The sequence below is a fragment of the Podarcis raffonei genome, chromosome W, assembly GCF_027172205.1.
Source record: "Podarcis raffonei isolate rPodRaf1 chromosome W, rPodRaf1.pri, whole genome shotgun sequence".
In the NCBI taxonomy this organism is placed as follows: Eukaryota; Metazoa; Chordata; class Lepidosauria; order Squamata; family Lacertidae; genus Podarcis; species Podarcis raffonei.
Window position 1 is genome coordinate 30,932,156 of NC_070620.1, and position 13,357 is coordinate 30,945,512.

The following is a 13,357-nucleotide window of genomic DNA, read 5'->3' on the forward strand; positions in this document are numbered from 1 at the left end:
CCCTTTCCTTACCCTGGCCAAAATATCGTCAATTCTGGGCATTGGAAATGTCACTGGTTCTGACACCAGGTTCAAACTCCGGTAATCTACGACCAATCTGGGCTCTTTAGAGTCTTTCTTGTCCACAAAGAACACTGGACTGCCCCCCACCGCCCTTGATTCTCGTATGAAACCCCTCTTCAGGTTCTTGTCAATAAAGTTCCGCAACTCCTGCATCTCCCTGTCCGACATGGCGTACAGCTTACCCACGGGCAGCTGAGCCCCTGGGAGTAGGTTGATCTGACAGTCAAAGGGCCTGTGAGGGGGTAGTTTATCAGCCTCCTTCTCACTGAAGACTTCTTCCAGGTCTGCGTACTGAGATGGTATTCTCCCCTTTTCCCCTGCCGCCATCCCTGCCACCCTTGCTACTGCCATCCTCTGGGTCTCCCCTCCATGGCAGTGCTCCATGCAGTGAGCAGATCCAAAGGTGACTGTCCGCTGGTGCCATCCCACCACTGGATCGTGCAGTGCCAGCCAACTCATTCCCAGTATGATTGGTGGTCCTGCTAGTGTGGCTACGTGAAAGGCAATTGTCTCAGTGTGTCTAGCGACCCTCATTTTCATGGGGGGGGGGGTCTGGTGGGTCACTTCCCCTCCCAGGAGTTCTCTCCAATCAATGGTCGTTACTTGCAGGGGGTGTTCTAGAGGCACTACTTGGAGCTGGTGCTCTAGTGCAAAATCCCTGCTAAAAAAGTTACAAGAGCTGCCTGAATCCAGCAACGCCTTCACCTTAATTGGGTGTCCGTTAGGGAGTTCTAGTATCACCTCTATGGCTATGGCCGCTCGGGGAGGGTCTGGTTTGGGCACCTTTACTGGTTGCTCGCCTGGCTGCTGTGCCCACTCTCGGGCAGCCAAGCATTCCCGTTTCCCTGCTCTTTATTTCTTTCCTCCTCCCCCCCAACTGCCCCCACCATTCCTTGCCACGCCTTTTTCTGAGGGCAGACTCTGGCAAAATGTCCCGGCTGCTGGCAGAGAAAGCACTTCTTAGTCGTTTTCCCCTCCTTCTTGCGAACCTCGCTGGAGTTTGAAACCCCCCGCGCGCGCGCTCCTCCAATCTCCATTGGTTCCGCGGGCGGCGCGGGTGGCTCAGGCACGTCCGGAATGCGGTTGTCACACCAACGCTCTGCTCTCCCTTCCCGCCTTTCTAGAGCGCGCGCCTCTTGGCGTACTCCCACAGCCAGCGCCATTTTGGTCAGCTGGTCCATCGATTCCGGGCGGGGCGCGCGGGAGAGTTCATCTTTTACCCAAGGGGATAATCCTTCCTCAAATAACATTTGCACTGGCGCCGAACCCAGTTCCCACCCAAGTCTATGGATCAGCATCGCAAATCGCGACCAGTACTCTCTCACTGATTGGTTCCCTTGTTTGCACCCCATCAGTTCTTTGCGGGTCACGCTCCACATCACTCGAGAACATATGGTCCATGGCGTTAAAACATTTTCTCAAATCCTTCAAGGCAGCATTCTCCGGCGCCATCAAGGGTCGGATCCAATCTCTGGCGCGCCCTTCCAGATGCACTACCACGAAGGCTACCCTCCCTGCATCGTCTACAAAGTCCTCGTACTGCAGGTCCAGCGCATACTGCACTTCTGTCTTAAATGCATTATAGTCTCTGGGATTGCCCCCAAACTTCTGCACTAGTCCCGGTACCTTCCTTGCGATGGGAGTGGGCTTCCCCTGGGCATCCTGAGTGCGCCTTTCATCCAGCCGCGCCGCTAGTAGGGCGAGTTGCTGCTCCAACTCTCTGTTTCTCTCCTCCAGAGTAGGTCCTCCTCTGCCCCCCTCTCCGGCGCCGGCTCCTCCAGTTTAACTCATGATGCTGCCCCTGCTTCTCTGCGCACAAGCAACTTAGAGGACTGACGGATTGCTGTAATGGGAATTGGGGTTGCTTATGCGTAAAACTCCTTGCTGCTCCAAGCGGGTTGTATAGCGAAACCTTTCCCTAGTTTGACAGCGCCTTACAACGCGACTGTCTTAATCACTGGCAGAATCCGTCAGTGGGCGTTTCCTGAACTTCTTCCAACATAAAAACTCCTTGACAGCCAGTCTCCGACTAGCTTCTCTGCGCGGAAGCCTTCTGCGCAGAGTAGGCGTGCCAAGCGGAGGTCCTGCGCTCTCCCCACTGATCTCACTGGAAGCCAAGGGCAGACACCAAACCTTCCTGCCAACACATTTCTGTTCAAGAACAAGGTCAAACGGCTGTTCCCACGATCCAAATCTCACATATGTAAGCTGCGACCGCAAACTGACAGGCTCCCTCTAGGGGACACAATTTCTATTTGTATCCATTTTTTTAAAAAAAGTATCCAACAAAGGAAATTACTTTCGATTTCAAGTCCTTTCGATTTCAAATACTTTGTTTCTTTAAAGAGCAAAAATGCAGAAGGTAGCGTTGAAGTTAATTTGTTTCTCTCTTTTTTTTTCTTCTTTTTTTTTTGACTATCTGTCAAAGTACTCCACTTTCAATCAATGGACGTCTCAAGCAGTTTCTGTTCCGACACCCCGTCCCCAGGTTTGGGACGGTGGAAACTTATATTCCTTTTCTCACTTCCTGCAGGATTAAACAGTCAAATCCCCCCCCCCTTTTCTCCTGCTTCCAAGGGGGTTTTGTTGGTTATGGGTGCAGGAAATTTCCAACTTTAAAAGAGCTTTTCAGGCTATTAGGTTGCAAGATCTTTGCTTCAATCTGTATACAAGAACGGGAGGCGGACTTCCTGTTCACACCTTTCCGCTTCGTGCCTAATTCATAAAATTGCAAATTTCTTAGTCCAATTCTCCGTTTTTACTCACGGGTACTTGATTTAGAGTCCAAATGTCATCAGGAAAAAGTCAGCGCTCTCCGGCAATGGCTGCGCGGCTTCCCTCCATGGAAATAGCGATCGGTTCGCTGCACCGCGCTGCTCACCCCACTTCACTCCGGAGCCCCGAAAATGGGTTTCCTCGTAAGTAAGGGAGGCGCTCTTGGTGCTCTGCCGAACCCCACGTTCCCAGGCTTCTTCCGCCTGGGATTTCTAGCGGGCCCCCGCCTTCGCCGCGGCGGGAAGACCCAATTTCCACGGAGCCCGTTCCTCCGGTCGGAGGAACTCCACCATTCGCCAGTGGCGCTAACCCGGAAGTCCTTCATTTTCTGCTTTTAGTTCCTCTCTCTAGCTTTCAGCAGAAGAGTCGAGTCATGCTGTAAGGAGTGGATGCTGCCAAAGCTAGCAGAGATAACGCTCCAGGCTCACAGCCATTTCTGTTCTGAAGATTTATTGCCCAAAGTTCAAAGCAGTTACAAGAGTTCAAAAAAGCACATCCATGCCTAGCTCAGTCAGATGACTCGACTGGCGATCTCTTACTCCTCCTCCCCCAACAGGCCCATCTCCGCAGTGCACGCCTCCTGCTTCCTCTGTTCTGTGAGTAGCTAGTTCCGGGCACTGGCTCTCCCCCCTCCCTATTTCCTCCTCGGAGTCGGATGAGAGACTGCTGATGAGCTCTTTAGGCTCCCTGTAATTGCCTCTCTCCCCCCTCGGCTCTTTGGCAGCTTCCAATTCCCTGACAGGCGGCTTCCAACAAAATCTTAAAATACAATAGTTCGTCAAACATTAAAAGCTTCCCTAAACTTAATGTTTTCCCTGGCTGGTATGTTGCATTGAATTTGATTGATAGCAATGGGCCTGGTGCGACATATTATCAAATAACATTGGACAACATTGCTTTTCACATATTTCTGTTCCCTCATTAAAATGGAAGCAAAGAACTAAAGGTAAAGGTAAAGGACTCCTGGATGGTTAAGTCTAATAAAATTTGACTATGGGGTGCTCATCTCCGTTTTTAGGCCTAAGGTGTCAGCTGTTTTTTCTTCACTGCTTCCTTCTGCCATATTTTGAATAACCAATTTTTGCACTGTGGTCTGAGCCCCTTGCGGGCATTGGTCCATGGAATTTACATTTGACCCAGGCAAATCTTTGGCAAAGGAAGGTGCCAATGGCATGACCTCAGAGTCCTCAGAGAGAGGCTGGAAATCTAGAGGCTGAGATGGAGGGAACAATATTATAGTATTTTTAAAAGCAGCTAGGGGTTGCAACAATGCTGCATTCACAGAGACAACTGGTGGCTGGAGCAAAGGGTTAGAAAGCTTTCCAACTGTGTCTCTACACAAATGCCAGGGGTGCAAGACTTGTACAGATGTCTCAGGATGTCTATGGGGTGCATCTCCCAGCTCATTCCATTTCTTAATGTCATAAGTACCCCCCTCTGGAAACCAGGGGCACAGTCTAGCAATCTCTAACAACAATTTCTCAACTAAGGGTGCTAAATGCTTATCATGCCCTGCCTGAGCTAGCAAAAATAACAAATTATTCCTATGCTTTTCCTGCTCATGTGAAAGCTTGCTTCCCATGATCTCACCTGAAGGGTAATAGACGCGCGTCTTTGGGGCTCGTTCCGAGCGAATGAGATCCTAAGTCCGGGAATCGTTTTGCAGGAGATGATCCACCGCGACCGAGGGATAGCACGTTGCTAGCTCCGAGGGGAGTTCAATCCTGGGGGTTTCCTTTTGCTGAGGTTTCCTTTTGCTGTGCCTCAAACACTGAGGTTTTCTTTTTAGCTTAGCCTCACACGTTTCCCTTTTTTAAGTTTGCCTCACACGCTGAGGTACCTTTAGGTTAGCCTCACACGGTTTCCTTGAAGTTAGCCTCACACGGGGCACCACTATGTTGCATTCTCAAAGTAAAGCAAGGATATTTACTTGAGGCGTTCCCAAAGTAAAGGAAGGATTGAATTCTGATTAATAAGAATACACACAGAGACTTGAACCAGCAAGACTCTGGGAAGGTGCGTATAATCGTGTCTCTCTGTGCCTGTCCGTGTGCAGCCCCTGGCCCAGGTAGTTTTTATTCACAAAAGAACTTTTTACAGAGTGTTCGTAAGAACCAATCAGATTTTTTCTGAGCATTTCCACAAACCCACGTGGGGAGAAAGTTAAACCACCACAACTAATTAAGCACAGGGTAAACAAAGAACAGAACTACAAAGAAGAGCATTTGGCAACCCCGGAGGTGATAAACAAGCAATATATATGATAAGAAGGATGGCCAGGAGGACAACGATCATTATCACCTTCATGTGAGATCTGTTTCCTGGCCCTAAGATTAACATCCTACATCAAAGAAACTTGCCCACTGTCTTTGATTACCCAGGAGCCTGCCTGGCAACAACTGGGCTGTGTACGGGACTTGTCAGGCAAGGAGAAATGGGCAGCAGAGGCAAAAGGGCATGAAAAGGGCATGAATGTAGAATCTTATGGGATTTAAGAAGAAATTATCGTCAATATATCAAACCCAGTCAACACAATGCTTTCATCGTGGGCACGATGGCTTGATGTATATTTTATAATTCCTCATGGTAATCCCATCTGATCCCTACAGTCGCCCAGATGGATGACCTTTGCAGACAGGTGCCTACGACAAACTAAGGGTTATGGGAATCGGAGGCAGTGTATCTTTACTTACTTGCTTCCATTTTAAGGGGGGAAGAGAAGCATGCATGTGTGGAAAACAATGTGGTCCAATGAAATTTGATATTGTGTCACACCAGGCCCACAGATGTTTGAAGAAAAATTCAGTGGTGCATCCTGGGGTATCAGCCCACGTGTAGTTCAGATTCTGCAGTTTGATTGCACCCAAATGGCAGAAGATGCAGAGTGCTCTGTGTCAGAGCTGGCCCACACCTCCTTGCAGGCATGTCTTAAGCTTTAAGACCATGGGCCTCCAACCATTTGTGCCATATGACCAAATAAGGCAACTGTCCAACTGCAGCAGCCCCATTTCCTTTGTAAAAGACGATGAGGAACCCAACAGAGGATTGTTACGGTAAAATCTGGGTGCGGGGCTACTCTGCCACCCAGCTCGTCGGACTAAGTCCGCGGGTCCCTGTGGAAGAAAATGAGCTCAGCCGGGCACAGGAGCAAACTGCAGAAGATCCAAGTTTATTGCGCAACAGGTTCAAGACGAGATTGAACAGCGAGAAAGGGGTGACATGAACTTTTGAAACTCCCTCCATGTCGTCCCAGAATACAGTGCAAAATACATCCCAGTTACATCATGAATACATTAAGGAGAGGTTGGGTTACACAGGTTACATCATGAATACATTAAGGAGAGGTTGGGTTACACCGGATTAACATATGGAGGAGGGAGGGGGGAATATGCAGAGCTGGAGATATGCGCAGATAAGCACTTCCTGAGTACCGGTGATGAGAAGTCAATGGTCCATGTATGCATATTCTGTCACCTGGCATTGCCCGGAGGAAAGGCTTGGCAGAGTGATTTGACAGGATTAGGGTCTTGACACCTTACTTGAGGGATTATGGAGGACAGGGGAGGTGTCATGGAGTCCTAGAGAAATTGAGCAAATTGGCACGTTGATTTTCTATGAATTTTATAGATTTTAGTCCCTTTTGACATTGACAATTGGAAATAAATGGATATATTGTAGCGAAGAAGAAGGTGAAGAAGACATGCCCCCCCTTCCATATCAGGATGAAGTACCAAGGCACTGATGCCCCTGCTATTTGCAGAATTCTAATGATCCCAGCAGAGCTGATTCTCTACTGAGGACTTGTTGCCTCACTTGGCCGGAATGACTGACTGCAGGCACAAGGCAGGGCAGACCTCGTAGACACCCAGGGCTTTAGCCCCCTCAATATTTCTAGGAAGGGTGCTCAGTCCCCCCAGTATTGAGGGGACCGCCATCCCCCACCACCAGGCTGTTGCTGTGGCCACAAATGACTGTCACCAGCAGTCGTGGGAGGCCAAGGGCCCTGTTAGCCATGAGGGACATGCGACAAATATGAATGCCCATAGCCACAAGTGTGCTCACTTCCTTGCGGCGAATCAGGAAGTATGGATGCTACTGGCAGCTCCTGAAGATAACAAAAATGCTTACGTCACAGATGCAATCTGTGAAGGAGTTTAACTGGGGGTAGTGTATATCATTGCCCTTCTGGTATCTTGAGAATTTCCCCCTGTTCCACTGAACGAACTCCATCCCTTCGCACTGTAGCCCTCGCAGGAGAGGATCCTCTCGGTGTTTATTGTGGGCTTTATCCTGCTGCATGGGTCCTCCTACCACCTCAAGAGGGCTCAGCTTTCACAATGGCAGAAGTGGCTCTTTTCACAGACATCTTGGTGTTGATGGGTCACTATTGGAGAGGTAGCTCAAAGCTTAGCTGGTGTACCTCCCAGATTTTTGAAGAAAAATTCAGTGGTGCATCCCGGGGTATCAGCCCACGTGTAGTTCAGATTCTGCAGTTTGATTGCACCCACATGGCAGAAAATGCAGAGTGCTCTGTGTCAGAGCTGGCCCACACCTCCTTGCAGGCATGTCTTAAGCTTTAAGACCATGGGCCTCCAACCATTTGGGCCATATGACCAAGTAAGGCAACTGTCCAACTGCAGCAGCCCCATTTCCTTTGTAAAAGACGATGAGGAAACAAAAAGGTGAAGAAATAAGAAAGCACAGATTTTTGAAGAAAAATTCAGTGGTGCATCCCGGGGTATCAGCCCATGTGTAGTTCAGAATCTGCAGTTTGATTGCACCCAAATGGCAGAAAATGCAGAGTCCTCTGTGTCAGAGCTGGAAAATCAATAAAAAAATTTGAAAACCCCCCAAAAACATTGAATATCACATTTTGTTTAGGAAAACAAGGAGAACGGGGGATTAACCTCATGCTCTGAAAAGGCTGCAAAACAAAGATCATGCATAAATTGTGCCTAAGGAAGGTTCTAAACAGCTGAGGGGTGTAGGTTGGTCCTGCTGCTAGTACCCTTCTGGCTTTTAAGAGCCGCAAAACTGCCGCAACAAACGAGGGTTGTTTAAAAGATAGGGAATATAGAATGCAAAATGGTTGACAATTCAGACTGCCTGCTCTGGTCCAGTCCTGTACTGACAGTACCTTCCCAGAGTATGATATTGTGATGTTTCCTACATCTCAGCCGTTCAAACAGTGGCTTGGGTGGGTGGCACCAGTCACAGATAAAGTGCCTTTGCCCGTGCAAGTGGGAGTTGGCCCCCTTCACACCTTTTGGACTTGGGAGCTTTCAGTGTGTTAAAAGGTCATTGTCCGCCTAGTCATAGGAGGAAGGATGGAGGGAGTATTAAGGTTCTGCTTGCCCTCTGATGGTCAGATGACTTTCTGTTGAGATTTAGACTTTCAACCCACTTGAAATCTACTCAGAGTCGAGAGTGGATTTCATGCTCTTTATTCAGCTCATGGTGGTGAGGAGGGAATGGAAGTCCCCTCAAAGTATCTGCTTTATATACATTATTTACACAATGGGCTGCACGTGATTGGCTAATTCCGGAATTCTCCTGTAGGCCCGTCAGGTTGTGGATTCACTTCTATCTGGAGCTGGATTGGGTGGCTCCTGCCAACCAATCATACTGCTGCATTGTTCTAGGACCAATCAGACTGCTGCATTTTGGAGCCTATTGTTCTAGGACCAATCAGACTGCTGCAGTTTGGATCCTATTCAACTCAGTACATAACACCCCTCCCCTCTAAGTTCCAGTCCTGCCCGGGAGGTCGCATTCATAGTCCTCAAGGTACGCCGGCGGCCTACGTGTGCGTTGCGGCCTGGGGTGTTCCCTGGTCCGGGGTTCAGGTTCTGGCTTGTGTTCCAAGGATGCTGGCTGTGATGGGGCCGTTTGGTCTGGCGCAACCGGCTCGCTCAGTCGTGGTTCTGGTTCCGGTGTCCTTTCGGCCTCGCATGTCCTCTCTGTATTTACTGATTCTGCCTCTCCTGCTGGCCCCTCCTGTTCTATGGGCCTCACTGCCCCACTGTTCCCTTGGGGCTCCTCTGACCTGTCCTCCTCCTGGTTTTCTCCCGTATCTGGTCGCAGTGGCGGCGCCAGCATTGCCCCCCATCCGTTAGCACCTCGTACGACACGGGGCCAGTGACCCTGGTGACTGTGGCGGGTACCCATGCTGGGCCTGCCCCAAAATTCTTTGCGTACACTGGGTCCTGGGCCACGAAGGTCCGGGGGTTCCTGCCTTCCCCCACCACTACCTCATCCTGAGCTCTATCGGGGTGAAGGCGGTCCAATCTGATTGCAAGGCGCCGACCCATTAGTAGTTCAGCGGGGCTCCGGCCAGTCGTTGAGCTGGGGGTGCTGTGCTGTGCTAGAAGGAATGTGGCAAGGCGGTACTCCCAATCCCCTTGCATCATGTGGCGGAGGGTTTCCTTGGTGGTCCGCACCATGCGTTCTGCTTGGCCATTGGTGGCAGGGTGGAATGGCGCCGAATGGATGTGGCGGATGGCGTTCTGCGCTGTGAAGGTTTGGAATTCTCCTGACGTAAATGCAGTCCCGTTGTCTGAGACGAGAGTGTCAGGGAGCCCGTGGGTTGCAAACAGCCTGCGTAGTACCCGGATGGCTGCGGACGTGGAAGTGGATGGTACCAGTGCAACTTCCAACCATTTGGTGTAGGAGTCCACCACTATGAAGAATGTTTTCCCCTGAAAGGGGCCAGCGAAGTCCACATGCAGGCGTGACCATGGTGCTCGGGCGGACTCCCAGGACTGGACTGGGGCCCTTGGGGGATCTGGGCGGGATTCTTGGCAGGCCTGGCAGTGTTTGACCCAGGCCTCTATCTCTCCGTCGATCCCTGGCCACCACACATAACTCCTGGCAAGGGCCTTCATTCTCACTACCCCTGGGTGTGTCTCATGTAGGGCTCTGAGGACCCTTTTTCGGAGGGGCTGGGGAACAACGACCCTGCTTCCCCATAACAGGCACCCCTTGTGGGCCGACAGTTCATGTTTGTGGGTTGTGTAGCCGGCGAATTCTGGCCCAGGGCTGCTGCTGGGCCATCCCCTCCACACCCAGTCCAGGACCCGGGAGATGACCCTATCTTTCTTGGAATGGTGTGCAACTTCTTGTGCCTGAATGGGGCGGTCGGGAAGCAGCTCCAGGCTCATAACCTCTTGTGCAGGTGCTGGGTCGGGGCCTGTTTCCGGTAGTGGTAGCCTGCTGAGGGCGTCTGCATGGCCCATCGCCTTCCCAGGGCGGTGAATCAGTGCATACTGGTAGCTGGCAAGGAAAATTGACCACCTCAGGACACGAGGAGACAGCACTTGGGGGGTCTGCTTTTCGGGGGCAAACAAGCCAAGCAACGGCTTGTGGTCAGTCACCACGGTAAAGGGCCGCCCGTACAAGAAATCATGGAATTTTTTTACTCCCTTCACGATTGCCAGACCCTCCTTGTCGATTTGCGAGTAGTTCCGCTCGGTTGCGTTGAGTGTCTGGGAAAAGTATGCCACCGGTACCTCTCTTCCATCCGGGAGTTGGTGTCCCAGGACAGCGCCGATGCCATAGGGCGAGGCGTCGCATGCTAGCACCACCGGCAGCCTCTCGTTGAAGTGTGCCAAGACCGCGTTTGAGACAAGCAAGTCCTTGACTGCCTGGAATGCGGCCTCCTGGCGCTGGCCCCACACCCAAGGGGCCCGCTTGTCCAGGAGTCTGTGTAGGGGCTCCACTACCGCCACCTTGTGGGGAAGGAAGGAACGGTAAAAGTTCAATAGTCCCAAGAAGGCCTGAAGTTCAGTCTTGCTCTTGGGCGCTGGGGCATCACAAATGGCCCGTACCTTGTCCCCAGTCGGGTGGAGCCCTTCTGCGTCCACCATAAATCCCAGAAAGGCCACCTGAGGCACTCCTAGTAGACATTTTCCCCGCTTTGCGTAGAAGGCATTTCGACGAGCCCCACTGAGGGCTGCGGCGAAAAGTGCCCCTTCAGCCGTTCCATTATTGTTTTGTATGGAACAGTAGCGATGTCTTCAGGTGCAAGGAGAGCCCGGGCGATTTCAAACGTCTCCTCTCCACAGACGCTGAAGAATATCGCCCTCTTCTTGGCATCTTCTTCGTCGGTGACCCCTTTGGCTTCTAGGAGGAAGGTGAAACGGGAGGCATACGCTTCCCAGTCTCCGGATGCTGGGTTGAACGGCGAGAAGCTGCTGTTGGTTGCCATTCTGAGTTCCTTGGGTCCCGGAGCTGAAGCCTGGATACACGGTGCGAGGCAGTGGTGCGGCAGGTGGCGGTGCTGCAGTGCTGTGTGTGGCGGTCAGCTCAGCGGGATCCCATCCTCGTCGCCAGTGAAATATACTCAGAGTCGAGAGTGGATTTCATGCTCTTTATTCAGCTCATGGTGGTGAGGAGGGAATGGAAGTCCCCTCAAAGTATCTGCATTATTTACACAATGGGCGGCACGTGATTGGCTAATTCCGGAATTCTCCTGTAGGCCAGTCAGGTTGTGGATTCACTTCTATCTGGAGCTGGATTGGGTGGCTCCTGCCAACCAATCATACTGCTGCATTGTTCTAGGACCAATCAGATAGAAGATAGCAGTATACTCAGCTACAAGTGATCGCTAATGAAGAAGAAAGACAGTCTGACTCAAGGAGGTGGTGGAACCAACGGTAGCTATGTGTAAGCACTGTGACTTGTTTGCAAAGCATTTTGAGGATAAAACCACTTGCATCCGCTGGGATCTTGACTCTGCTGTTATAGCAGATGAGTCTCATGGGTGTCCAGAGCACTGTCTAGTCCTGTTGTTTTGGATAATTTTCAGATAGTAAGGCTTGAGGATGTGGACAAGGTGTTTATATTAGTCAGGGCAACGACCTGTGCTTCGGACTCTTCATAGAATCATAGAGTTGGAATAGACCACAAGGGCCATCGAGTCCAACCCCCTGCCAAGCAGGAAACACCACCAGAGCACTCCTGACATATGGTTGTCAAGCCTCTGCTTAAAGACCTCCAAAGAAGGAGACTCCACCACACTCCTTGGCAGCAAATTCCACTGTCGAACAGCTCTTACTGTCAGGAAGTTCTTCCTAATGTTTAGGTGGAATCTTCTTTCTTGTAGTTTGGATCCATTGCTCCGTGTCCGCTTCTCTGGAGCAGCAGAAAACAACCTTTCTCCCTCCTCTATGTGACATCCTTTTATATATTTGAACATGGCTATCATATCACCCCTTAACCTCCTCTTCTCCAGGCTAAACATGCCCAGCTCCCTTAGCCGTTCCTCATAAGGCATCGTTTCCAGGCCTTTGACCATTTTGGTTGCCCTCCTCTGGACACGTTCCAGTTTGTCATTGTCCTTCTTGAACTGTGGTGCCCAGAACTGGACACAGTACTCCAGATGAGGTCTGATCAGAGCAGAATACAGGGGCACTATTACTTCCCTTGGTCTAGATGCTATACTCCTATTGATGCAGCCCAGAATTGCATTGGCTTTTTTAGCTGCCGCGTCACACTGTTGGCTCATGTCAAGTTTGTGGTCAACCAAGACTCCTAGATCCTTTTCACATGTACTGCTCTCAAGCCAGGTGTCACCCATCTTGTATTTGTGCCTCTCATTTTTTTTGCCCAAGTGCAATACTTTACATTTCTCCCTGTGAAAGTTCATCTTGTTTGTTTTGGCCCAGTTCTCTAATCTGTCAAGGTCGTTTTGAAGTGTGATCCTGTCCTCTGGGGTGTTAGCCACCCCTCCCAGTTTGGTGTCATCTGCAGATTTGATCAGGATGCCCTTGAGTCCATCATCCAAGTCGTTGATAAAGATGTTGAATAAGACCGGGCCCAAGACATTTCAGATGGAAATAGGAACACTCTTGCCCTTCTTGGCTGATAAAAAGTAGCGGGGGTGGTGGTAATTGACTGGGCCAGGAAGAGTGTTCCTATTTCCATCTGAAATGCAGGACGGCATAACATTCTGATCCAAGTTTCATTCAGAAAACATTATCCATAATATCAGCAGCAGGCTGCTGCAGTCAAATTGGCCAGTCAGAATGGAAAATCCTATTTTAACAAAACCAATAAAAGAGAGCGGCAATACTATTTTCTTCTTTCCCTTGTTCAACTACAATTCCATAAAACAGTGGATTTGCAGGTTCTCATTAATAAAAAATAAATAAAGGGTGTGAGGGGTGGGTGGGATCGATGTGCCTATACTTCTTAATTCCACCCCTGGGCCTTTTCTATACTGAAAATAGTGTTAATTTGTTCCCCTTCCACTGCTGTAAATATTGCTCCCTTAGAAAATAAGTGATTTATTTGACTGGAACAAAATCCATCTTGTGTCTCCAAGTGGTTTAGGGTTGTATGATCTATGTCTGGATTGGCCCACTTAATGCTATTTATTGCTCTATGAATGATATGAAGATGGATTTCTTAAGTCTGGTGGAATTACTTTTTCTTCTTTTGTGCAATTTTTACTTGCCATAGCAAACAAGACTTTGTCCATGTACCCATATAAAATAACTATTATCGTTCTTTTCCTCTG